The sequence below is a fragment of the Aricia agestis genome, chromosome Z, assembly GCF_905147365.1.
Source record: "Aricia agestis chromosome Z, ilAriAges1.1, whole genome shotgun sequence".
NCBI lineage: Eukaryota > Metazoa > Arthropoda > Insecta > Lepidoptera > Lycaenidae > Aricia > Aricia agestis.
In genome coordinates this window covers 38,419,883-38,447,843 of record NC_056428.1, presented here as the reverse complement: position 1 = coordinate 38,447,843, position 27,961 = coordinate 38,419,883, and the positions used below count along the sequence as shown (strand labels likewise).

The 27,961-nt window shown below is 35.7% G+C and overlaps 1 protein-coding gene across 1 annotated transcript in view; it reads left to right on the top strand.

Moving 5' to 3' along the window:
* Positions 1-4,562: 4,562 nt before the first annotated feature.
* The window catches only part of LOC121739166 (proton-coupled amino acid transporter-like protein CG1139), a 75,460-nt gene continuing 52,061 nt past the window's right edge, over positions 4,563-27,961 (top strand). The window contains exon 1 of the mRNA XM_042131509.1: positions 4,563-4,621. The gene's annotated coding sequence lies outside the window, so the exon portion shown is untranslated. The remainder of the gene's footprint in view (positions 4,622-27,961) is intronic.

Sequence of the window (27,961 nt, the reverse complement as noted above, 5' to 3'; positions counted from 1 at the left end):
GCCACGGAGATCGTCAAATATTTTATGATATAGATTAATAAAAGATTATAGAGCAAAGGTTTTTTTGCATATTAACATTGGTTCCGACTTCACTTTACATTTTTGACCGACTTCCAAAAAGGAGAGGTAATACGTTCGGCTGTATGTATTTTTTTTATGTATGTTCAACGATCACTCAGCCGTTTGTGGTCCGATTTTCAAAATTCTTTTTGTGTTTTATTGGGTTTGACTTGAATTTGGTACCTACCATGTTCATAAAAGTGGTGACCTGATGATGGGATCCATGAGTAATCGAGGGAACTCTTCAAAATGTATATCAAAACATATTATGGTGATTTTGGTTTTATTAGAAGTATACTAAGCATTTGCTACCAAAAAGTAAAATTTTACATCAAAGTATACGTTCCGAAGGTAGGTACTTAGAGAACTCCTAACTCCTTATAGTTACACGTTTGGAAGTTTCGGCGTTGTTTTAAGAACAGAAAGCATATGCAACTGTGCAATTTATATTCATCATCATCATCATCATCACTGCCATTACACCATGCACCATCACCATCATGCACCATCACAATATGGCCCTATTATTAGTACTTTTCATCATCTTTAAGATTGATACGAGGTTTTCGAGCGTTATTTATGTTGTAAAGGGCTTAACTCGAATTTGGTACCATGTTCGTAAAAGTGGTGACCTGATGCCATATGGGATCCATGGACCATCATGGTCGAGTAATCGACAGAACTCGTCGAATTTTATATGGAAACATATTATGGTGATTTTGGTTTTATGAGAAATATTCTAAATATAAGCTACCAAAAAGTAAGATTTTGCATCAAGGTATGTCATGGTTCCAAAGGTACTCAACTCTTGTCTCTGGGACTCAGCTGATCTCAGACTGGCCGTGTGAGCATTGTCTAATAGTATCTAAGATTCAATAAAAAAAACTATAATCCACAGACGTCAGACTTCAACCATAAATAAAAGAATTTAATTCGTATGCTTGTAACTCAAAAATCTGTAATTTTTCCTAGTGCGTGTGTTGTAGTGTGTGTAATGTTTTATTTGTTAAAAAAATGTACTTATGATAAAAGCATAATTTCAAAATAATATTAGCTCGGTGCACTTCTTCACCATAATATTATAAACTAAAAAATAAAGTTTAAAAAACCAAAACCCGACTAATAAATCACGCTCACGACTACTAATACATACATACAGGCCAAAATCATAACCCTCCTTTTTGCTTCGCCGTAGTCGGGTAATAACTGTGCAAAATTTTATTCACCTACGTTTCCCCATTTTTCGTCAAAAGGGATACAAAGATTTTGGCTCACGTATTAATATTGAGCTTTTATCACACATTTTTTAAACAAATAAAACATTACACACACTACAATACGCACACTCAAGAAGATGACAGATTTTTGAGTGACAAACCCATACATACGAATTATACTCTTTTATTTATGGTTAAAGTCTGTTGACAACAAGTTGACAAATTGAAAATGGATTATAGTTTTTTTATTGAATCTAACTAAGACAATGCTTACACGGCCAGTCTGAGATCAGCTGAGTGCCAGAGACGAGAGTTGAAAAAAATATGATAAGGTAAACGTAGTAGTCCTAATGTCGTTGAAACTAAGGTCGAATTTCGACCATTGGGCGATCTCTAGTAATATTTAATTGTTTATGGCAAAATACAAATAAAAGTGTCTTACTATTCTATGACGACCTTTCCCGGCGTGACGTCCTACTCAAAGTATCTGCACCCCTTGTTTTAGGTCATATCGGTTCCTACAGGCTACAGCGTGTCAACCATGACGAACAGACAAAAAAGTTTAAAAAACTAAAACCCGACTACTAAAAACATGCTCTAAAAAGTACAAAACAAGAAAATAAATCATACGTGGGAGAGCCATGCTTCGGCACGAATGTGCCGGCTCAACCGGATAAATACCACGTTCTCACAGAAAACCGGCGTGAAACAGCGCTTGCGCTGTGTTTCGCCGAGTGAGTGAGTTTACCGGAGGCCCAATCCCCTACCCTATTCCCTTCCCTTCCCTACCCTCCCCTATTACCCTATTCCCTCTTAAAAGGTCGGCAACGCACTTGCAGCTCTTCTGATGCGGCGAGTGTCCATGGGCGACGGAAGTTGCTTTCCATCAGGTGTCCGTTTGCTCGTTTGCCCCCTTATTTAAAAAAAAAATAATAGTCGACTTTTAAGGTTAAAACTATAATTATTTTACCGACTGTCTTATATTTTAACATTTTTAACGTATTTTCGACGTCGTCGACCTCTAACTAGGTGGTAGGGACGACGATCTCCGTTTAGTTGCGGGCCCATGTTGGGTGCGAGTAGCAGGAGATCGGTCATCTTGGCGTTCATTGAGAGAGGCCTATGTTCAGCAGTGGACGAATATAGGCTGATATGATTGATTGATTGATTGAATTGATCTGTTTTGCTATAGTAGGTGGCATACGACCACGGCTTTCCTTTAAACATTATTAAGTATATTACGAGGGAACAGAATATAGACATGCATACCCATATAGATACGTACAGGTCAAAATCACAACCCTCCTTTTTGATTCGCCGTAGTCGGGTAATGAACAGACACTTTCTCAACGCTCTCTGTCAATTTTTTACCTGCTTCAATATGAGCAAATGAAACAAACATCTTCAAATAGATCATTGCAATTTAATTATTGGAACACTCGTCACTCACTCGTATTATATAATATTACAGTATAAAACTCCTCCCATATTATAGGAAAACATCTATACATCTATACATACATATAAATTACAGGATAAAACTCCTCCCATATTATAGGAAAACATCTATACATACATACATATAAATAAAATTGGAGTGTCTGTTTGTAATATTGAAATAGCTGTTTTTTTCTACATGCATATAATATTTAGACGGTACATAAACCGAAATAATATTTTTTAAAATTTTTGTCTGTCTATATGTCTGTCTGTTTGTTCCGGCTAATCTACGAAATGGCTGGACCGATTTTGACGAAACTTTTATTGGCAGATAGCTGATGTAATAAGGAGTAACTTAGGCTACTTTTTAACCGACTTCCAAAAAGGAGGAGGATATTTTTTTCTTTTTTATGTTTTACCTATGTATTTTACTCCGCCGTTCGTGGATCGACTTTTAAAATTCTTTTGTTGTTGCATAAGATATGGTGCAAATTAGATACCATGTTTATAAAAGTGGTGATCTGATGATGCAATCCATAAGAAATCGAGGGAACTCCTTGAAATTTATATGGAGACATATTGTGATTTTGACTTTTTGTGAAGGATTTCAAGCATGTACTACCAAAAGATAAGGCACTGAAGTATACCCTGTTCCGAAGCTGCTGTATAGAACACTTGAATCTTTATAGATATAATATTATTATGTTCGGGAATTTCGGTTGTATGACAACAGAAATACATAATTTGTGAAATTTTCAACTGATTAGGTAGCGCGGTTCTTGAGATACAGCCTGGAAATAGACAAACAGCAAAGTCATTGTGCTAGGGTCCCGTTTGAACCATTTGGGTAAGGAACCCTAAAAAGGAAGTCATCTTTTTTATTATTATGTTAACGCGGACGAAGTCGCGGGCAACAGCTAGTAATATTATATATAAAACTACTTCAACTCAAAACACCTTCTATAAAAGAAAAATTTCTTGCATTTTCACAGAATAAAAAAAAAAACAAACGCCAGCAGAAGGAGAAAACGAGACAGCAGGGACAGGCATGCATTTACGCTACCCAGCGCCGCGCGAGAGGGGAATTACCTCCTACGCCGCATCGGCGGTCTACTTAAGAGGATACACCAGGGGCTAGAGAAATGAAAAAAAGTACGTGTAATATCTATAACTGTCTCCCTTACCTCAAGCCTATACCGCAGAATGCGATAGAGACAACTGCAGAAAATCAACGATTCGTTGTCCCCTGATTCCTTCTCCAAAACTTAACCGATTTAAGTACTTTTTTCATTAAAGATTAAAAAAGGCTTGAGCTGTGTTCCTATGTTTTATTTTTTTTGTATAATCTAGCCAAATCTGTTTTCTGGATGTTTGAACACAGCGGAAAATCTGGCCATTTTTTGGGTTTTTAAACGTTCACATCTTATTTAACAATTGAATTATGAAAATAAAAAAGAAAACATAGAGACATTGTATTAGTGGTTGTAGATATTCAGGAAAAAAATCATAACTCTACTAGCATTATCCAGGGAGGAAACAGGGGACAACGTTTGTATGGAAAAAAGGGCGGTGTGGACTCCTCTTAACTGTTTCTCCGACTTACGAATTTTCATCAATGACTTCCTGATAACTGACGCGAGTTTAACAATTCTCAGTGACCAAAACCACCCATCCCCAAAAAATAGGCAACGCCGCTAATTAAGTTTTCACTTAAAAAAATCGCGACCAAAAGGTTCCCCTGTTTTGGCTCATGCGCAAAATTGGTAGCAACACTTTGTTTACGGTTATATCAAAACGAATTCAACTGGTACGTATTATCATGTCCTCCGCCTCAGTGCAACCTCGGCCGCTGTAGCAGGCTGTTGTGTTCGTTCGTCCTTACACCTGTTGCTCCGTGCTCTCAGGTAAGCAACGCTGAGCCGTTTGTAAAAAAATCTGTCATACACTTTTTTTTACTTTATTTGAGGTTTTACTTTATTTTTCAAGTTACTTTAATGGCCTTGCATTTTGTTATGCGATTGTTTCTATGCAGTTTGTAGTTTTTTATGTTTCATTACAATGTTACGATTAATTTTCCGTCTAATTTATGTTCTGTTCTTATTAGATTTTTGGTTTGTACTATTTTCTGATAAATGTGTCTGTCAAGCTACGAATAATAAAAACTATAGCTGTCAAGTCAAGTTATAATAATCGTTGACAGAGTGAACCACTTATCAAACTTATTGTTAAGAAATAAGAGCAGAAAAGTGGTATGCCGGATCTGTCTTCATCGAACGTACCTAATAAGTACATAATATAGTACTAAAAATTAAAATACCTATATGATATTTTTTTTACATCACATTATTCTAATTAGTTTTTTGATTATAAATCAATCAGTTTACTTATCTAAAAACGAATAACTAGGCGAAATCATAAAATATGTTTTATAACATGAAATATTCTTTTATGAGATTTCATTATTGCTTTTGTGATTGAAATTATAATTGTACTTATAGTTTCTATTTATAGAGGCTTTTTCTCCTTATTTGCTAATAAATATACTTACATCTAAAAGGGATTTTCATTGGAAAGGGAATTTAATGGGATTATTCTTGTATTATTTTGTTATTTAGTATTGACCAGTTGACTATTGTTTTGCGAAATACCTAACATTCAATACTCTACATTTTTATTGGTCCTAGAGTGGACCAATAAAAATGTAGAGAGTACGTAGGTTTTAAAAATAACTTTTAATTGCTAAAAACTATATCTATTTTTAGCTTTGCAAAAAAAAACGGATATCACTAAATTTAATTATGTATTTAAAATAAAAGGGAAATAATAAAACGAGCGAAAAAAAACTTACTTTGCGATTGATGATAAACATACTCTTTTAATAACATGAGCGGTATGAATTTGAGTAAGCGAAAAATAAACTAAACTAACGACTAATATTGATTTATAATAAAATCCAGAACGAGCTTACAAAAAGTGGATTGTGATTAATCTATTTCAGATATTAAAATTCTATCCGAGCGACTGTATTACTAAGTGAGCGACTGGAAATACATAGCGGGCAACTTCAATATTTAAGATAGATAAAAAATTTCTAAGTGAGGTTATACATTACGAACTACTAAAAAGTTCACTTTGAGCAAACTTTTGTGAGCTGCTTTATTAATGATATTGGTTACTGATATTCTATTTGAGGCTTGATATTTTACATTTTGATACGTGTTTTGATGAAAACTACAGATTGTTAAATGCGCGAAATGTCGAAAGTCAATAACTAACAGAAATAGAAAGGATTTCATACTTTGATTTGATGGTCCTAAAATACGGATTGTTCTATTTGTAGGACAATCTTACAAAAAATCAGCTAGTTAGGGTTCTGTAAGATTAGAGTAAGAGTATAGTATAGAATCATGCCCAACGATTTTGGTGGTGAGATGGGTTGAGGAGGAATGGGTTGGATGAGAAATGATTTTCATCATCGTTTTACTATATCGTCATGTCGAAAGTCTAAGTCTAAGGGACTTCATGTTGGCCCAATATGACTTTTTTGGGTTAGGTTAGCTCCCGCCTTAGCCAACTCATAATTGAAGCCGGTTTTTTTTGGTATAGGTCACCATTAAAATTTTTACCCATTTCTTTTTTTACCCCCTCCCCCCCTAAATCGTTGGGCATCTTTCGAGATTTTTTACAGATAAAAGTTGTTTCTCTTATCCAAATGAAGCTACTCACAAAAAATTTGCTTGATAGTTATAAAAAAAAAGTTTGTTTTAGGGATCCCTGGTTTATTGTATTTTATCAAATAGTTATTTTATGTTCATTTTATTTTGTTTTAATGTGAGCTCATTATACACTGCTCATTAGTGTATTATTCAAAGTGGTTTTTTAATTCGAAGTACTTAATTTAAGATAAAATGCAGCTCAGTATAAAAAATACATTTGCCAAATATTGATAAAAAATGCAGGACGTAACGTTTACACTCGAACAGATATAGGTCGCTCAAATATTATGAAGCTGCTCACTTTGTATTTTAAGTAACTCAAATAAATATTTTTATAGTTGCTGTTCTGCTAATTTCTCGTCACTCACAGTCAGTCGCTCAAATAGTAATTCCAAAGTTATTAATTTGGACACTTAAAACTGCAATTTACAGTCACTCGATTAAATACTACCCAAAATAAAATAAGAGAAAATGGTGAACACACACCCCACGTATTGTGTGATTAGTACTGATTACTGATCATTTGCATATGTTTTTTTTATTCCTTACTTCTATCGTCAGTGAAACATTTTTTTAACTTTTTTTTGCTAACAGCGATTGTAAAATGTAGGGTTTCAATTATTGCATATAATTATTATGTAAGCCTTTCGTCGAAACTCATTAAGTTAAATGCTGCCTATTCGGTTTCACTGTAGTTACGTGATACGTCCCAGTAAAGTGATTTGAGTTAAATGCCAATTATAAATTCGATCTAACTGCGATTTAACTATGTGAGCTTGCGAGGTAGATCATAAACGCTAGTCTGAAGGTAACTTTTGAATCCTCGCGGCAAGCAACTGCGACAGACAAGAAATAAAATAAAACGCTACTTTATGTCCTAAGGCCTGGGCTATAATTTTCTACCAACATTGCATTAGCAACCCATGAAAATGCTGCGTTGTAGCCGCAAAGAGCAAATTGAAACCTAGCCCAGGTCATAAAGTGGCATTTAATTTAAATATTTGCGAAGACCGGAAACGATCCTTTAATTTACCTGTGGTTAGAACTTCTATTCAAACTTTTTTTAGAAAGCGTTGTTACTCAGTTCTGAGTTCTGATATAATGTGATCTACATATTGTAATGTCTTGACATTGGTTCATGAATCATGAGCCATGATGGACAAAATATTACGAATAATATTTTGAGGATCATCCGTCTTTAATTGGCCATGATACGTCCTTTTAGCTGCGCAATAATGGCGGAAACCATGGTTATATTCATCTTAGCTAACACAGGCTATCGCTAACATATTGTATCTATAGGCAGTGCCGGTTTTAGCAATACCAGCGCCCTGGGCGAGAATTCTTTAGCGCTCAGGATGCCCATGCCGGTAGTGCTGAAAAAATTGGCGCCCCTTTTGTTTGACTTCAGCGCCCCTTTTTATGCGGCGCCCTGGGGGGTCGGCCTGCGTAACTCCCTCCCCCCTCTAACATCGCTACTGTGTAAAGGGGCATATTCGTCTATAATTTTTGTTAGAGGTTAGCGTGTGCAAAACAAAAACCACGAGCTCAATAAAAACCGATGCAAAATAACGCATGCGTTGATGTCTTATTAAGCGGGAAAAGAACCCCAACTACAGTGATGTTCCAGGTGCTACAAAAACTATTTTATACACTTAAAAACATATAATAATAACTATGTTATAAGTGGAAAAGCCATGGAAACCATAAGCTATAAGTATTACTTTAAAGCTTTACCTGATGGATGGCAAGTGTGATCCGGTTCGGTGGTCACAGGAACTCAGGCAAAGGGGATGCCAAACAATCAATATAACTATAATAACTTCGAAGTTAGTACTCAGTGCTTCGCTAATAGTAATTGTATTACATACAATATTTTATTATAATATTTTATGCAATTATTATTACAATATAATGTAACTAACATAATATTTTGTAGTTACCGATAATTTAGCTAAAATTTGTTTTGTCTCATTTGGTCAATTTTTTACATAAACATCTTTAATATTATGTAGGTAGCAGTAAGTACAAGTAAGTAGTGTCTATAAGCTGTAAATTGTATGACTAAATGTAATAATATATTTAACTGTTTTTACTGCATCTTACGTTTAATATAAGTTGAATATTGGGCTAAGCAAAATTGTAAATATTCGGGCTTAGTTTTCAACCTTTGATTATTTATTTTTAATGTACAGTGATGCATCCATCATCCCGGAAAATACATACTGATCCCCGAATCCTTTGGAAGCAAAAATGTTTGCACGAAAACTAATCAACTCTTTTGAACGCACACAAGTCGGTGAAATATAAAGCTAAAATCTAAAGCTGTATAGGCCGCTAGGCCTACTTCCATAGACCCAGATTAAACCATGGGATAAGTTTAACCCAGATCTCTGCAACCAAAAAATATTTTACACGAATAAAGACAAAGATTTAAAATATTTTAAACCCAGATGAAAAAATCTCTAATAAATACGTAGAACGACAGAGATACCGTGATTACCCAGCCTTAAAAACTTAGATTTGGGCTAGTGGGGTTTAGGGGTGTTTTATATGTGTATCATATAATAAAAATCTTAAATATAATATGTACTTATATTGTATAGTATAAAAGTATTAATTATATATTATTTACGTTGTCTGGTACCTGTAACACAAGTCCTTCAGATACTTAGCACGGGGTCATACTGACGTGGTGTCAAGCGTCCATAGATATTATTATTATGTTTGTGTAAGGTATTCCTTGCTCACGGGCAATTAAATCCCGGACCTTTGGAAGGCATGCGTGGGGCCGAAGCCAACACGTAGAGGCCAGTTACACAGTTTTGATCAAACCATCTAATCTATCTATTGATCTAAATGTAATGTGACACTAGCCGGCGACTCCCCCTGTCCGCACTATGGGAGTACGACCAAGGAGAGCCAGCGGCCAGTGTAGGACTATTACAGGGAATGGATATTAGAAATGATACCGGGCTATGGGGGTGAGGTGCTAGTGGACTGGGTAACTGGGTCTATGGAACGACTATGGTGTCTGCCGATATAACGTGGAAACATGTATCATAATGTTGGCAGACGTTGACTCGCCATCGCCAACTCATTGAATAGGCCCCTCAAAATGGTCGCGCGCACGGTGCACCGAGGCGGCAACATTGACAGAGTGGCTTGAGGAAGGAGAGGTGTCGCTGCACTTTAAATGTCGATCATTTGCACCCTCAAAGGTTCCCATCACGTCACCCACTCGCCACTTACGCTTCACATCCTCCCTCTGAGCCGAAGCTCTTGCGTTTGCGAAGAAATCTAAACTTAAGATAACTCTGCGATTGAGCAGGTTACTGCACCTGCAGAGCTCCCTGCCGCAAAAACTGGTTCACATCACATTATTTAGTGCTGCATAAATAGTAAACACCGCCTCGCTCAAGTGCCACAGACGCCAGAGAACACAGTTTTGTTACATATTTTGAGATGCTGCAAGACAATAATATGTTAATGACACACTCATAATAATTGATTCCTTTTTATCACTGGTGATTTTAATCGTCCAGATACAGATTGGACTGTCCTGAACAATTGTGTCGTTCCTTCTTTGTCATCCTCTTCTATGAGGTCACCTAGGTAACCTAATATCCAACTCAGACAATCCTAATCACATCAAATCATCAAATCCATCCAAATCACAATAGTTAATTTCATGTCCGTGATTAATAGTGTCCAGTACAATACATTCAATAATATTTTTAAACGAATACTTGATTTATATATATTGAATATCGATTGCGAGATTTGCGAGGCAGTATTTAATAATTCTATTTTCAATGTTGTCCCTCAACATCCCCCTTTACCTTAATAGCGGATTTACATATCGAGTTTATCCCCATGAAACGTCAAACTCTATTAATTAACGTTTCAATATCTCAAAGCTACATGGAAATATAAACAGGGACTTAGCACACTAAACTGTCAGTTGGCACCATAAAGTTAATATACCTAGCGGAATAGAGCAACAATCTCAAGCTGTCAAACGTAACCGAAATGGGCATTGTCCAAAAAAAATCACATATACTTTTTATATTTTTTGTCGTTAAAATATTTTAAGAATATAAATTAAATAATTTTGAAATTCATTGGCTAGTTTTTTCTCAATAAATTTTTAAAGTTTCGCTCTGACGTCATCATCGGCCGCCAATTGACCTCTGCAGTATGTTTTAAATTTCCTTTCAATGTTATTTATAATGGCTGGTTCGTCAAATGCAAGATCTCATTATGTGAAAGATGATACGAGAAGCTTACCAAAAGTTCGAAACGTAATGTTGGTCGAATTTATTGCTAATTTAACGCCATTGAAGGTTAAACATATTTGTTCAAAAATATAAGTAAGTAATGTATATTTTTTTCGTTTATATATAGAAAACTGACCTTACTCCTCGAAATGTTTTTGTAATGAGTAAAATAAAAAAAAATGGACAATCCCCATTGGTTTTCATCTGTGTGAAAAATAGGTATGTGTACGTATACACTTACACAAGCATGATTGAACATGAATTCTATGAGATTAAATTGTCAACATGTGGCACGTGAGGACTGGAAACTGAACTGAAACTGGAGTCAAAAAAAGAGTGCTGCTGTCATGTATCACACGTCTCTTTTTACCACGCAGTGTTATTGATAGTGACATCTCTCCTGCTCAGGCCTTTGTTTCTCTATACCGCTAGGTATATTATCTTTATGGTAAGCACACAATACTTTCTCATCTACCAGTGGAAGATGCCGTGGACACATTTTATTAAACCCTGTTCTATTTAATAAAATTGCACGTTCCCTTATCTTGATCTAAGAAATCAAGTTTCCCTATCTGGTTTTTTCCCAATCTAGTAAGGGCCTGTTTTACCACTTCCTTATTAATATAAGTGCCGCTACAAAGTGTCTATCCACGTAACTTAAGAGGATACACCGGGGGCTAGAGAAATGAAAAAAAAAGTACGTGTAATATCTATAGCTGTCTCCCTTACCTCAAGTCTATACCGTAGAACGCGATAGAGACAACTGCAGAAAATCAACGATTCGTTGTCCCCTGATTTCTTCTCCAAAACTTAATCGATTTAAGTACTTTTTTCACTAAAGATTAAAGAAAGGCTTGAGCTGTGTTTTCTATGTTTTATTTTTTTTGTATAATCTAGCCAAATCTGTTTTCTGGATGTTTGAAAACAGCGGAAAATCTGGCCATTTTTTGGGTTTCTGAACGTTCATATCTTATTTAATAATTAAATTATTAAATAAGAAAAGAAAAAATAAAAAAAATAGAAAAGAAAAAAAAGAAAAAATAGGGACATTGTATTAGTGGCCGTAGATATTCAGGAAAAAAATTATAACTCTACTAGCATTATCCAGGGCGGAAACAGGGGACAACGTTTGTATGGAAAAAAGGGCGGTGTGGACTCCACTTAACTTGACAGATAAAGTATTGAGAATCTGTCAAATAAGTTGTGGATAGCCTATCCGGCACATTATCAGGAAATAGTGAAACAAGCCCTAAGAGTGTTTAAAAAAAAACGAGCGTGGATAAAGTGGAAAAAAATGAAAAACCGCAAAGACTTTGAACACTTCTCTAGCTATCGACTATCGCAAGTTAATTTACAGTTCGAAATTTTGCATACGTGTTAAGAGCCCATGACAATGCAATAATTTGCATTTTTAGGGTTCCGTACCCAAAGGGAAAAAATGGAACCCTATTACTAAGACTTCGATGTCTCCAACTGTACGTCTGTCTGTCTCCAGGCTGTAACTCAAGAACCGCTATATAGCTATATAATATAATAGCTAGACTTCTGAAATTTTCATAGATTCTGTATATCTGTTGTTGCCGCTGTAACAAATGCCCATACAACAAATGTGATTTTTTTGCTATTTTTTGCTCGAAATCAATAACGGCAAACTCAATTGTCTTTTTACTTTAATAATAATTAATAATAAAATTTCTCTAAAAAAAAAGGGTCTTCCTCCCATACAAAAAACACAAATTTTAACCTAGTTTTTGCTCTGTAGTGGTACGAAACCCTTCGTGCGCGAGTCCTACTCGCTCTTGACCGATTATTTTAAATTATTATTACTCTTAATCTGTAAGCAATGGTGTGGGTTATGTGTTTACCACTTCTTAAGTAATTGTGATAACTTAGTTTTAACATGACTAGATATCGCTATATTTCGTCAAAAGTGATCCAAAGTTTTTCGCTCGCGTATTTATATATTACTATTTTTTGTTCCTAATAAAGAAAATAAAATAATTTTAGCTACTATTCGAAAAACCTAAAAAACCCGAATTTTCATAGCCATAAAAAGTCCGGATTTTTCAGCTTTCGAATTATCTGATATTGTTATGGTTACTAAGGTAAAATATAGGTTTGCTAATGGGATCCATGAGGTATGTAGGGAACTCTTCGAAATTTATGCGACACGTGTAGCGATAATGACCTTGTTATAAGTAGTTTAAAGATACATGTTGACTTGAAAACATGTTTTCATGCAAAATTGTATCATAATTCATATCCAATTTCCAAAAAGGAAGAGGTAAGTAATAAGTTCGTATGTTTATAACATAATTTTATTATTGTTTTCTATGTTCAACGATAAGTTCTCCGTTTGTGGACCGATTTTCAAAATGCTTTTGTATATATATTTTTTTTAATGAAATAAGGGGGAAAACGAGCAAACGGGTCACCTGATGGAAAGCAACTTCCGTCGCCCATGAACACTCGCAGCATCAGAAGAGCTGCATGTGCGTTGCCGGCCTTTTAAGAGGCAATAGGGTAATTGCGGAGGGTAGGGAAGGGAAGGGAAGGGAATAGTTGAGGGTAGGGAAGGGAATAGGGTAGGGGTTAGAGTATTGGGCCTCCGGTAAACTCACTCACTCGGCGAAACACAGCGCAAGAGATGTTTCACGCCGGTTTTCTGTGAGAACGTGGTACTTATCCGGTCGAGCCGGCCCATTCGTGCCGAAGCATGGCTCTCCCACGTAAAAAAAGTATAGAGTATAATCGGAATTTGGTACCATATTCAGGAAAGTGGTGGTTTGATGATGAGATCCATGAGGAATTGAGGGGACTCCTTAAAATTTATATGGAAACATATGGTGATTTTGATTTTATTACGCGTTTCAGGCATATAATACCAGAAAGTAAGATTTTCCACTGAGGTATGTATACCCTGGATCCGAAGATACCCAACAGAACTTTCGACTCCTTATAGTTGGGGGATTTTGGCTTTATTTAAACTACTCAAAGCATAAACCATTGGGTCAATTTCGTTAATCATAATCATCACAACCATATTATGCCATGCATCATCACGTCATTATGACACAATTATTGGTACTCCTTGGGTTTTTTACATCGAAACATACGAAAGTGGTTATCTGAATGATATGATATATTATGAGGAATTAAAGGGACATCCTTAAAAAAATTTAAAACGCAGACTGATATCTATGTATATTGATTAATGTGGTCTTATAGATTACAAAAAAGAGTTAAATTGTTATTTTTAACAAAAAATAACTTAGTACCAGTCGGTACCAGTCCTAAAAATTTCAGATCGAACTCAAGATTAAGTTATCTGGTACCGACTTCAAAATTATGAAGATTGAGTATATAAATAGTTGAGGTTATGGCGAATTCTAAAACAAACACTATTAAAGAGTAAGAAAATATTTAAAAGTTTTTATTTCATATTATAGTATAAAATAATGTTAAATTGTCTTTATCTTGATGGTCGGTTTCAGTTTTTTGTTTAAAAATAATAATTACGTTATACTGTTGCAGTCGTCACTCAATCTTGCACTTATACGCTGATTACTAACCAGTAACCATTAAATGACCATTAAAAAGGGAATTTATTTGACTACGGAAAAGTACTGCCACCTCACTAATGGCGGCCAGTAATACTAGTTTACCATATTCCTCGACTCTAAAAAAGGAGGTTGTGTATTTGACGGTGTTTTTTAACCGACCAGCATGCATGCATTCCCTGCGGCATATTATATACTACCTTTGTTATAGTAGTTATACCATAAAGTTAATATACCTAGCGGAATATAAGGTATATTAACTTTATGAGTTATACTAGCGACCCGCCCCGGCTTCGCCGTATCAAAACATATATAGCCTACTAGAAGTTCCGCGCGGCTTCGCCCGCGTAGATATTTCACAGACAAATTACTAGTCCACAAAAAATTGCCTATGATCCTTCACGTGGTCTTCTTCTTATCTGTGCTAAATAATAGAAAAATTGCTCCAGTAGTTCGTGAGATAAGCCCTTTCAAATAATTTACGCCGTTTTTTCCACATTTTCAAATTCACAAATCGGACCAGTAGTTCCTGAGACTTGCGCGTTCAAATAATTCCCCTCCCCCGTTTTTAGGGTTCCGTACTCAAAGGGTAAAAACGGGACCCTATTACTAAGACTTCGTTGTCTTTCCGTCTGTCCGTCCGTCTGTCTGTCTGTCTGTCTGTCTGTCTCCAGGCTGTAACTCAAGAACGATAATAGCTAGAGAGTTGAATTTTTTACAGATTATGTTACATATCTGTTGCCGCTATACTGAAAATAAAATAAATATTAAGGGGGGGCGGGGGGGCTCCGTAAGGGTTCCGTAGCCAAATGGCAAAAACGGAACCCTTATAGATTCGTCATGTCTGTCTGTCTGTCTGTCCGTCCGTATGTCACAGCCACTTTTCTCTGAAACTATGAGCTATATTATTGAATCTCGGTAAGTAGATGTAATCTGTGAACCGCATTAAGATTTTGATACAAAAATGGAAAACATATTAAAAATTTTAGGGGTCCCCATAGGTACAACTGAAACAAAAAAAAATTTTTTTCATCTAACCTATGCGTGTGGGCTATCCATGGCTATATAGGTCTTCAAAAATTATATTGAGGTTTCTAATATCATATTTTCTAACCTGAATAGTTTGCGAGAGAGTCTCTACTCTCTTCCAAAGTGGTAAAATGTGTGTCCCCCCCTCTAACTTCTAAAGTAGGGGCATGACTAAAAATATATATAATGTACATTACTATAAAAACTACCAACGAAAATTGGTTTGACCGAGATCTAGCAAGTAGTTTTTTTATACGTCATAAATGGTAAATCTTAAGAGGAGTCCACACCGCTCTTTTTTCCATACAAACGTTGTCCCCTGTTTCCTCCCTGGATAATGCTAGTAGAGTTATAATTTTTTTCCTGAATATCTACGGCCACTAATACGATGTCCCTATGTTTTCTTTTTTTTCATAATTTAATTATTAAATAAGATATGACCGTTCAAAAACCCAAAAAAATGGCCAGATTTTCCGCTGTGTTCAAACGTCCAGAAAACAGATTTGGCTAGATTATACAAAAAAAAGCAAAACATAGGAACACAGATCAAGCCTTTTTTTAATATTTAATGAAAAAAGTACTTAAATCGGTTAAGTTTTGGAGAAGGAATCAGTGGACAACGAATCGTTGATTTTCTGGATTTTCTGCAGTTGTCTCTATTGCGTTCTGCGGTATAGGCTTGAGGTAAGGTAGACAGCTATAGATATTACACGTGCTTTTTTTCATTTCTCTAGCCCCTGGTGTATCCTCTTAATTTAACTTTCATTACATCAACTGAAACATAAAAATAAATCAAAAACCTTTTAATTTCATAAAAATAAACCTTATTGCTGCTGCGGAACCCTTCATGGGCGAGTCCAACTCGCACTTGGCCGGTTTTTCTGCTTCGATTCGCCGTTTGGACTTTAGTAATCTTGTATATAGTGCAACATTTAGAGTATTAATTACTCCGAAAGTTGTTTTTTTAATCGTTACCAATTAATATTCGTGCGCAAAGTGTTATTATTTATAATAAATATGGGCCTCGATTCTCGGACCTTCGACTACCCATGTAGTTGTGCCTGTTACTGTATCAGCATCTCTATACTATTTATTATGTTCTTTACTTATTGTAAGACAGTTTTGCACGTAAATTCACAAATTGATTGAAAATAGCTCGAAAGTTTCTTCAAACTAAAGATAAATTTAAAATATCTTTTCATGCGAAATTGTTGTGAATAACGAGCACATATTCATATGTTGGATCTGGCTTATAATTGGGCGCTCAGAATATCTTCGGCTAGGCTCTTTCTCTGCTTACATTTTATGTCTTCAAACTTCGTTGTGGTATTCCGTGTTAAGCAAGACTTTGCTAAATACTATAGATCAGGGGTTCCAAATCCTTTTCAGCCTGCGGCTACATGTCACAATAATATACATAAATAAACACATTAAATGATATTATTTAGGTCAAGCAGGTAAATGATAATTAACAAATATTTAATGCTGCTCTACAAATTTATCTGCTTTACAAATTTAAATTTATAATATTTATGGTTTCGGATAATGATGGAGGATCGACTCATGGCGCCCCTCTTGCCTTTCCAAGGCGCACCAGGGCGCCGCTGCACACACTTTGGGCATAGTAAAAGGAGGGGCCTCTGCTATAGATGAAAGGTAACACTCTGTATGTCCTAAAAGTGCAGTAGGTATCCCCGAAGAATAATTACAATAATATTATCTACTTATTGCTGGGATTATTCTTTAGTAAAAAGATGTTATTCTGGTCATTCGGAAAAGAATCGTCTTAATAACATGGGCATTGAGCATGTTTGGCAATAACTAATGTGAAAATATACAGGGTGTAACAAAAATAAGTGATAATACTTTAGGGTGTGTACGTGTTCCTTGTAGAGAGTTCACTGTGAAAGTAGCAGCGCTGAAAGACCAAAAATTTTTTTCACTTTTGTATGGGGAAACTCGTAACGCTCGGGCCCATGCCCATACAAAAGTGAAAAAAATTTTTCGTCTTTCAGAGCTGCCACTTTCACAGTGAACTCTCTACAAGGAACACGTACACACCCTAAAGTATTATCACTTATTTTTGTTACACACTGTAGTAATGTGAATAGTAGGTACCACAGTAGGTACTTACTACACGTAATTTCGTAATCGCGCAGGAATCGTACATTTTCCAGGATAAAAAATATCATAATATAATGTCCTTTTCCGGGACTCAAACCATAGCCATACATATTTTCAGCTGAATCGATACAGCGATTTAGGGGTGAACAGACACTTCGCACTAATAATATTAGTATAGATTTTATTAACTGCTGCTGCTGTAAACTATTAACAGTTATTGGTATAGGTCAGTACCGGTATCTACCTGCCGATACTAAATTAAGTGATCATTACTTTAACGATGTTATAAATGAGGGCAAAAGGACATAACCTTATCCAGTTAGGCCAGTATTAACACGTTCAGACCGGGGTGTACCACCGGTGGAGCACAGAGTACTCGCTGACAGGGCGGGGTGTACCACCGGTGGCCACATCACACCTGACTTTTAATGTACTAAGAAATTCGTGCCGCCTTGAAAGACAGTATTGTAATTACCGTTCCCGCCCTGTAAAATCGACAAAGTTTCATAGTGTAGCTCAGGAGATGGATATTATTTCGGGAAGTAAAAAAAACAGGATTGAAAAATTGTACCTACTTATTATAAACAAAATATGACAAAATCATGATAAATGGTACGAAATGCAAATTATTTCTGCTGGATCACATTAAGAAAATGTTTATTTATAGGAAAACTAAATCAAACATGAAAAAAATTATAAAGACATTGATGGTGCAAGACGAAAATTATTTTTGATGAGTCACGTGCAGAGCAAAATGTATTCACGCGTTTTGATTTTTTTCTAGCCATAGCCTTAGATTCGGTTGTTGTGATACGGTCGTAACAAGGCCTGCATCTCTTTCGGGTATTTCTAAGCAATCCTTCGGGTTTCTCTGACTTATGTTTTGGCTTCCGTTGAACAATAAGCTCACCTTCCTCTGCAGCGTCATCGGGTTGATTATCAGCGCTAGACTTGCTAATCACTCTTTTATAATTTTGTTCCCAGAATTCTAAAATACTTAGTTTCTTTCCTTCTCCAAATTTCTGGTGAATAACCCAAGCATTTACTAACATTGTGCCACAATCTCGGTGATAAGTTTGCGGTACCACTTTAGGGTTTTTCTAAGGCTGGTATAATACGAAGCCATCTGATCTGATACATATCCACGCGTGATGAGTGATGAGACAAAACAATTGACCTATTATAGGATTGTTAGATCGTTAGAAAGAGAGATAATGCATAATTCGTGCATAATCGTTTGCCGTGTCCACCGGTGGCGCACCCCGCCCGGCAGGTCTTTCGATTTATGGGGCGGTGATGTACCACCGGTGGACACATGAATATTTGCCCCGTTTGGATACTATATACCAGTTCATGAGGTCCCGGTCTGAACGTGTTAAGAAGTTGTCGAGTTTCATACAAGTTGAACAGCTATTACGAATAAAACTGCATAATATTATATTGATCCTACTAATTCCGCCAAAACTTTTACTCGGTTTGACTCGGTAGCGGCGTTAGGAGGGGGGGAGAGCGATGCTGAGCAACCGCCCAGGGCAAAATTTTTTTCAGCACCCTGGGCGAGACTTCTTCGGCGGTAGGAAAAATGCTGAATTAAAAAGGAAAACTATAATTGCTAAAAATGCTTCCTGAGATGATGTTGATGTTGTAAAACACATTATAAATGTACATTGTACATTCATTGACCATACAAAAATTATCAAAAACTTATTGCGCGTGGCCCGACACACACTTGGCTGATTTTGTTTTTTAATCCCTCTAACTTCTAAAGTAGGGCATGATAAGTCTAAAAAATATATATGATGTACATTACTGTAAAAAATACCAACGAAAATTGGTTTGAACGATATCTAGCAAGTAGTTTTTTGTACGCCATAAATGCAAACATTAAATTAACTTTCATTAAATCAACTGAAATATAAAAATAAATCAAAAACCTTTTAATTTCCTAAAAATAAACCTTATTGCTGTTGTGGAAACCTTGCTTCAATGCTTAAGCATATTTTGTGTACTAACCCACATTTTTTGTCAAGTTATGAATGCAGACTTGTTCTAAACGATCTGAAGAACAAAACTGCATTCATGAATTATGATGTATTGAGTCATGAGTCATGACTCAATACGTAATTTTTTGTGGGATGATGCACAAATGCTTAACAGCGTTCAATTATGTACGAAGTAGCTCATATTACTTTCCAATATCGTATTATATCTCTAAAAGGATAATAAAGTTTTTATAAACTCCGAGCGTTAGTCGAGTGATCAGAATGTTTAATAACAGAATGCCTTTATTTTCTAAAGTAAAGTACATTCTTCTAATGCAGTTAATATAAATAGCACAACACTCGAATACTTTAGCTTGAAATAGAACAAAGGAACAAAAGACTGCTAAATACAAAATAAATACTCGAAATGGGAGCGAATAAGTTGACTTCAATTTCGAGAAATTCATGAGATTTCTGGAAAGCTTCAAGCACTAAAATGTACGGTGATGACCGTACATTTTTCCGGTTGGGAAATCCTTTCCCGGGACTTTATGTAACCATTCCAAATGTGTGCATTTCAAACTTAATCAGCCTTTCAATTTTATTTTGGTACGTCTCGAGGGGAAAACTCTGGAACGAACTGTCGCCAGCAGTATTTCCGGACCAATACGACCTGCAAACCTCGTAGAGGACAGCGTACTATTTCTAAGGCCCGCAATGCACCTGCAACTCTTCTGATGTTGCGAGTATCCATGAGCGACAGTCGTTTGCCTCCTAGTTATATAAAAAAAAGAAACATTTTTATTTACAAATTCATTGTCAAAATAACGAATGTAGCTTGACTAATGACCCAGTATTCTTTATAATATAATATACAACTTAAAGCAGCATTACACATGGATACTCTTAAAACATTGTTGAGCAAAAGTTGCAGTTGCAAGCGCGTTCGTATAAAGTCCTTGTTATTTTCCTTTTATTATTTTCCATCATATAATCAAAGGAAAATTTTATATGTTCTGGAAAGATACTTGCTTTCCTTTTATGGATGTGTTAATAAATTTGCATTATTTTTACAATAACTTTAACGTTTCTGTATGCAAACAAATAACTTATTGTTTACAGATAAATAAATTGCATAGTTTGTCAGTTGCCCATTTAAGTCTTAGTAATAGCTGGATCCCGTTTCTACTTTTTAGGTACGGTACCCTAAAAATGATTTGTTCATCAAAAGTTACGGACGTTACCTCAATAGATACGAAAGGTAGATAACTTCTAAGCCATAGACAAAAACTCAACGTTAGTGGACGTTACTATCCGTCATGCACTTGGCCAGTTTTCTACTGCGCGGCGTACGACGGTCACAACACGTTCAATTTCCATCTACTTATCCTGCCTACTCCTTCCGCACATGGTTCTAATTAGCACTTGACACATTTACATTATCTTTCGTCACTTTTAACCGCCTACTCCAGGGGGGCTATGTTTTTCGAGTGTATCTGTATGTTTGTTTGGCACACTCTAAAGGGATCGCTATCTCTTTTTGCTGGTGAATCTGGCTTGCTAGCCCTTGCAAAAAAAAACTTTTGACAAAATCGATTTGTATTGCACGAACGCTAGACAGAGTAGACCGAAGGCGGACGGCCAGACATGAAACTATGGGGGTTTTGACATTGTAACGGATCCCTAAGAATCGACAGCGTAATACGAATATAAATACATAGGTCCATAGCTATTACTACACATATAATGGCTGCCTGTAAATAACGCATAATACGTTGTTTCCTGCTAGTAGTATATGATTTAATAGTAATTGTTGGAACCAGCTGAGCTTCTATAGTTGAGAATAATTATAAACAAATAAACATTTGCCTAGGTTATGGGTTACATCAACTATGTAATGTTACATCATCAGAAAAGTCACATCACAGGCAAATGGGAATATCTACGTTTTTCGGGTTCAAGAGCCCATTATTTCTCCGAAAGTTTAAAACGTATCAAATTATGTCGGTCATTACTTTAATTAATAATTACCATATTCATAAACGTAATCATACAATCCGATAATTAGTGACAGTTGTATGTGAAACCGATTATGAAGAGCTTAAAAACGAAATTTAATTAAATTAATAACTTTACTTACTTACTAGTTTTTACAAAAGCTGCTGTAACGCCAAATAGCTAATTATAATAATGTATTTTCGCGCTGGGAAAATCATTTATGCCAAAGAATCGGTAACAATCAGATCAGTGGTTTGGGCTCGCCTCTGTGTCATGCGTCTTTACAAAAACTAGCTATTTGACCGAGCTTTGCTCGGTACTCGATAAAACACGAATAAAATTACATTTTCTAAAAATGATTCCTAGCTAGATCGATTTATTGCCCCCGAAACCTCCTAAATACTAAGATTGTGTTTTTACACAATCCTTAGTTTGATGTGTATTCAATTGCTATTATTGATATAGAGGAAAAAAGGCCAAAAAAATCACGTTTGTTGTATTGTATGGGAGCCCCCCTTAAATATTAATTTTATTTTGTTTTAGTATTTGTTGTTATAGCGGCAACATATTATATACTTACACAATCTGTGAAAATTTCAACTCTCTAGGTAGCTATTACCGTTCTAAAGAGGAGTCCACACCGCCGCTTTCCCATATAAACGCTGTTTTTCCTCCCTGGATAATGGCGGTAGAGTTATAATTTTTTTCTTAAATATCTATGGCCACTATTAGCATGTCCCTATGTTTTCTTTTTTTTCATAATTATATTATTAAAAAAGATAAGAACGTCCAAAAACCCAAAAAATGGCAAGATTTTCCTCTGTGTTCAAACACCCAGAAAACAAAACTGGCTAAAATATACAAAAAAAATAAAACATAGGAACACAGCTCAAGCCTTGCTTTAATTCTTAATGAAAAAAATACTTAAATCGGTTAAGTTTTGGAGAAGGAATCAGCGGACAACGAATCGAAGATTTTCTGTTCTTTTATTAGAATTTTTGTCGTGTTGTCTCTATCGCGCTCTGCGATGGGAGACTTGAGATTGGTGAGACAGGAATACATTTTCAAATACCTATTTTCAATTTCTCTCGCCCCTGGTGTATCCTCTTAAGTTACAGCTGGAGACATACAGACAGACAGACGGACAGGCGGACAGACAACGAAGTCTTAATAATAGGGTCCCGTTTTTACCCTTTGGGTACGGAACCCTAAAAACTAAATTACGTAGGTCCACTATGAATCAACTATAAATAAAATATCTTCTTAATTATCAAGTATTAATATTGACAAACGATTTCAAAATATAACTTCTGTGAAATCAAAGAAACTGCATTAGTTAGTAACGTACCTATTGGAAATTCTTCCAACAACTTTGAGGACATCTGAGTCTTTGAAACTATCGATTCGTTAACTCTTGTTTATATAGGACTTGCACAAAATAACAGTGATAAGCAAAATTTGTTTCGGTCTCGGTCTTGCAAAAAAAACCAAGGCAAAGAATTTTGCTCGTCACAAAAATGGGAACTTCGCGAAGAATCGCGAGGCGCGGTCGCAGCCTAAAATTTGGGGACACGGACAGAAATAGGCGGAATACCTATGGGCTATGTGAAATAAATGAATACATAATGACATTTTATATGCACAAGCCTAATATGAGGATTGGTGGAAACGAGCATCAGTCTTATTTAGTTGATAAATCTTGTTTACTCCTACAATCCAAAACAGTACTCGTAGGTATAAGGCTGGCTAAACTTCAAGTTATATTAGGCACGGTGGGGAGTGGGGACGGTGGGGATATTTAGAGGACAAATTAAATACATAATGGACCAGTACGAATGTAAACATTTTCTTTGTTATTCTAAAATTTGAACTAATGATCAAGAAAAAGAATGTTTATTTTTTTTAACGAAAACACTGCTAATGACTTTTTAAGCCCGCGCACTGACAACTAATTTACCTTTCACTGAATAAAAATAATTTGTCACGTAATCTAAACATGGTGAAAAAACGAAAAATATTTATTTCTTAATACAAGAATCATGCTTAAGGCGGGGATTAATCTCAATCCAAAACGATAACCTTGCACACAACCAAAGACCAAGCGTATATGCATCGCAATAAATTCATTTTAGCTTAGCATAAAACTGTAGTTACTAAGGGCGGATCTACTCTACTGTCTCTATTTTTCATGTTTTTTTTAATATCTTTGGAAATAAATATTAAGAAACAAAATTGTTCGGTCAGAAGAATTTTATATAGATTTACTAACAATTTATTTGAATTAAATGTAAAATTATGCTAGTTAATGTATATATTTCGATGAAATAGATTTTTATCGGAGGTGAGTTTGTAAATTAATTACAGCCAAAGTATTACGTTTTATTGAAATGTTTATGGTTTAAAGTATCTTAAATATTGTGCTTTAAATCTCATATTTTTAACACTTCGTTATTATATTGGAACTAGGTAAACCGGGAGTCACGGAATAACAAATTGGGGTTTATCCTCACCTTAAGACCCAGTAGTCCCTAAAATTAGCAGGTCGAAGTCTGTCAGTACGAATATCGACGTAAAGGACATTACATTCATATCAGCGCGCCTTGTACGGCGGCGGTTAGTGTACTCGCCGCGTGCCTTGATAATAGGAAATAGGAGAAAAATCCTTTTGTTTTTATTAGTATTACACAAATCAAATATATCAAATCGTTTAGGTTAGGTTACGACAAATGTACTTACTACATTTTTTTGTTTTTTCTAGAAAGTGTGTAATTTAGCCATAAAATGATTTAATTATGAAAAACAGCGTTATATAACAGTCATCTTTGAGATTTTTTTCTATCGAGCAGAATTTATCAAATTGTGTATATTACTTACTGATATACCTTTGCGTATAGGAAATTTTCTCAATTTTAAAACGGTACTTTTTTATACTTAAATAATGACATTTCCTTTACTAAAAACATTATTTAAAAAACCCATTTTCGTAGTTACGACAACCACAGCGCCTATGAACAAAAACTTATGAACTAAAAGCTAAATCTTCGAACTTAATTTAAGGGGGCGAATAAAGCAAAAAATAAAACATCGTCTCATAACAACATTATTTTCGTAGTTTTATTTGTAGTTTCACTATTTTTTGTTCGCTATAACCAGCTATAACTATGTATTTAAAAAGCCATTTGTCAGAATACTGTAAAAGACAATGAGTCCAAAATTAAAAGCAAATCTGTTTATATTACTTATTGTAAAATAGTAGATGTGGTGGTAACTGTGTTGTACTTCCTGTGAATCCAAAAATTTTTTGGATGCACAGGAAGTACAGAGCAACTAGTTGGAAAAAAATTAAAGTCGCTGAACCTACATTTTTTTCCACAACCACCGCCCACGGCCTGCCAGCACGCAGATTATCAGAAAAGGTTGTTCAGGGAAGTAGATAACGGGAGTTTAATAAAACTGAAGCCACATGACCGATTTGGTCGTCAGCTCAGTCGATAATGGTAATAAGTAGGCAATTGAAATTTTCACTAAATCCTCAATTGCATGTGAATTTTAATAATTAACACAACATACAAATAACACAATTTTTAGCCTATTTTTACTCTAGATAATGGCACTCAACCGACTCGCACTTGGCCGATTTTTATTAATGTTATTTGACGATTAAAGAAATTGATTCTTAAACAGATGGCGGACCCACACCATTTGGTCGGGTTATATCGATGTATGGTTCTCCCACGATAGAGCATTGATTAGGTATACATAGTATATTTGGCAGTTGGCTGCACACAACAAGTGCATTACGCAACAAGTTGTAGTTAAACACGATTATTGCGACACGCGACCAAACTATTGAACCTTCAAGGACCAAGGAAATAGACTGTAAAGTCAGCCACCGACCGCGTGATACATGCAAGTCCACGTTATAAATAGTTAAACATAGGGTAGGTATAAGTCAACAGAACAAGGTATCCACATAATTACAGCGGGGCTAAAATGGTCGCTTTGAAGAATCATGATATGAATCATAATATGATTCATTTTTCTAAAATCGCAAAATGCAACTCTGCTTGCAATTCATTTCTGTATTTTTGTACTGATTTGACATTTGTTAGTTTGACAGTTTTGACAATTCATTTGCTGAATTGAGAGGAATTGCTAAATGTGACCATTTTAGCCCCGCAGTACGAATGAACATAACATACATGAATCATGATGAACTGTCACTTACTCTGGAATGGAGACCAAGGCTGAGAAATAGGGGTGTAGGTCGACCTCCAACTAGGTGGGACGACGATCTCCGCTTAGTTGCAGGCCCATGTTGGATGCGAGTAGCAGGAGATTCATTGAGAGAGGCCTATGTCCAGCAGTGGACGACTATAGGCTGATATGATGATGATGAATAAAAAGGACCCCAGCAGTACTAGTATTAATTATTATTGAAAACTAAAACATAATAAAAGTACCTACATGATAACGCGCGAAGGAATGCAATTAGTGAATGCAGCCAATTTGACACACCCGTGTCAAATTGGCTGCATTCACTTATCGAACGTCTCTGACAGAAAACAGCTACCTTGTTTCTCCAATTTGCCATGTATTTTGAAAGTGCAAAAGCAAAGTTATCGGAAAAATCCAGTTTCTGTGAACAGCGATGCGTGACGCGTGCACCCGAATATAAAATAGGTGCAAAAACGTTTACACAGCCAATAGATGGGAATCCGGAAAAAGCATTCCGCTGCATACAAATATCCGAAAATCCTTGCAAATACGAGTACGAGCCCGCACCATCAAGTATATTAATTGCAATCACGATTCACGACTCAACTCTAAATCGCATACTTCATGGGCATCGCGCCCCTATAAAAATATTGCAGTAATATGAAGTGGTTATAACAAGGAAACACTCTATTAGGTACTGACTACTGCATTCATGGAGGCGGTGTAAAGATTTGCTTAAGAATGCGCGTGGGTATAAACATTTTTAGGGTTCCGTGCCCAAAGGTTAAAAATTAAATTAAGAAATTTATTTAATTATATATTTAATTATTTCATTACTTTTTAAAGTTGTTTGGCGGGAGTTTCTTAAATTTCTTAATTTAATTTTATTTCATACTTTTTAAACTTGTGTTGGTTATAGTGCAGAGTAATTCCTATCAACAGAATCACTTTCTCATGATTACCATCCTTTTCGATGAGGCCGTTAATATGAGCCCAAACATGAAACCTCCACTTTGGGTTCATACGAAGCTCTGTTCCTATAGAATCCAGGTGATGCAGCATGCAAATATTTACTGTTGATCTACTTCTTACTGGTTGTCGCAATTAAAATGAGCCCAAACACGAAACCTCTGCTCTAAGTTGGCGAGGAGTTGGATATCCTATTGATTACCAGGTGATGCTGCAGCACCAGGTCAACTTTCCATTATTATGTGTATACGTATATTATTGTATATTCACAAATGTCACGAACTAGAATTAAATATACCCATCAAACGACTACAAGTTGCTAACGGCCTTTCATGAACCAGATAAACCCTGATTGTCCAGCACTGAGTAGGCTGATGATGATGAATTATAGCTAAGAACACTCTCGATCATGCCAGCATTCAAACAAAAAAAACTAGATCAAAATCGGTCCACCCGTTTGGGTGCTACGATGCCACGGCCAGATACACACACAGACAAACAGACAGACAGACAGACAGACAGACACGTCAAACTTATAACACCCCTCTTTTTTGTCGGGGGTTAAAAACGGGACAAGAGTCCCCCGACACACCTTGACAACAATTATGGACTAAAATATTACTTTACACAGGTATCATTCTGTCTACTCTGACACAGGTTAGGAATTATTTGAACTTAAAGGCAGTAAATATTATTTCATTACTTTTTAAAGTTGTTTTGGCGGGGGTTTTTTTAAATTTCTTAATTTAATTTTATTTCATACTTTTTAAACTTGTGTTGGTTATAGTGCAGAATAATTCCTATCAACAGAATTATATTCTCATGATTACCATCTATCAATGTCCTTTTCGATGAGGCCGTTAATATGAGCCCAAATATGAAACCTCCACTTTGGGTTCATAAGAAGCTCGGTACCTATAAAATCCAGGTGATGCTGCAGCAGCAGCATGTAAATATTTACTGTTTATACTTTATATACTTCTTACTGGCTGTCGCAATTAAAATGAGCCCAAACACGAAACCTCTGCTCTAAGTTGGCGAGGAATTGGATATCCTATTGATTACCAGGTGATGCTGCAGCACCAGGTCAACTTTCCATTATTATGTGTATACGTGTATATTCACAAATGTCACCAACCAGAATGAAATATAAAACCCATCAATCGACTACAAGTTGCTAACGGCCTTTCATGAACCAGATAAACCCTGATTGTCCAGCACTGAGCAGGCTGATGATGATGAATTATAGCTAAGAACACTCTCGATCATGTCAGCTTACAAACAAAAAAAACTAGATCAAAATCGGTCCACCCGTTTGGATACTACGATGCCACGGACAGATACACACACAGACAAACAGACAGACAG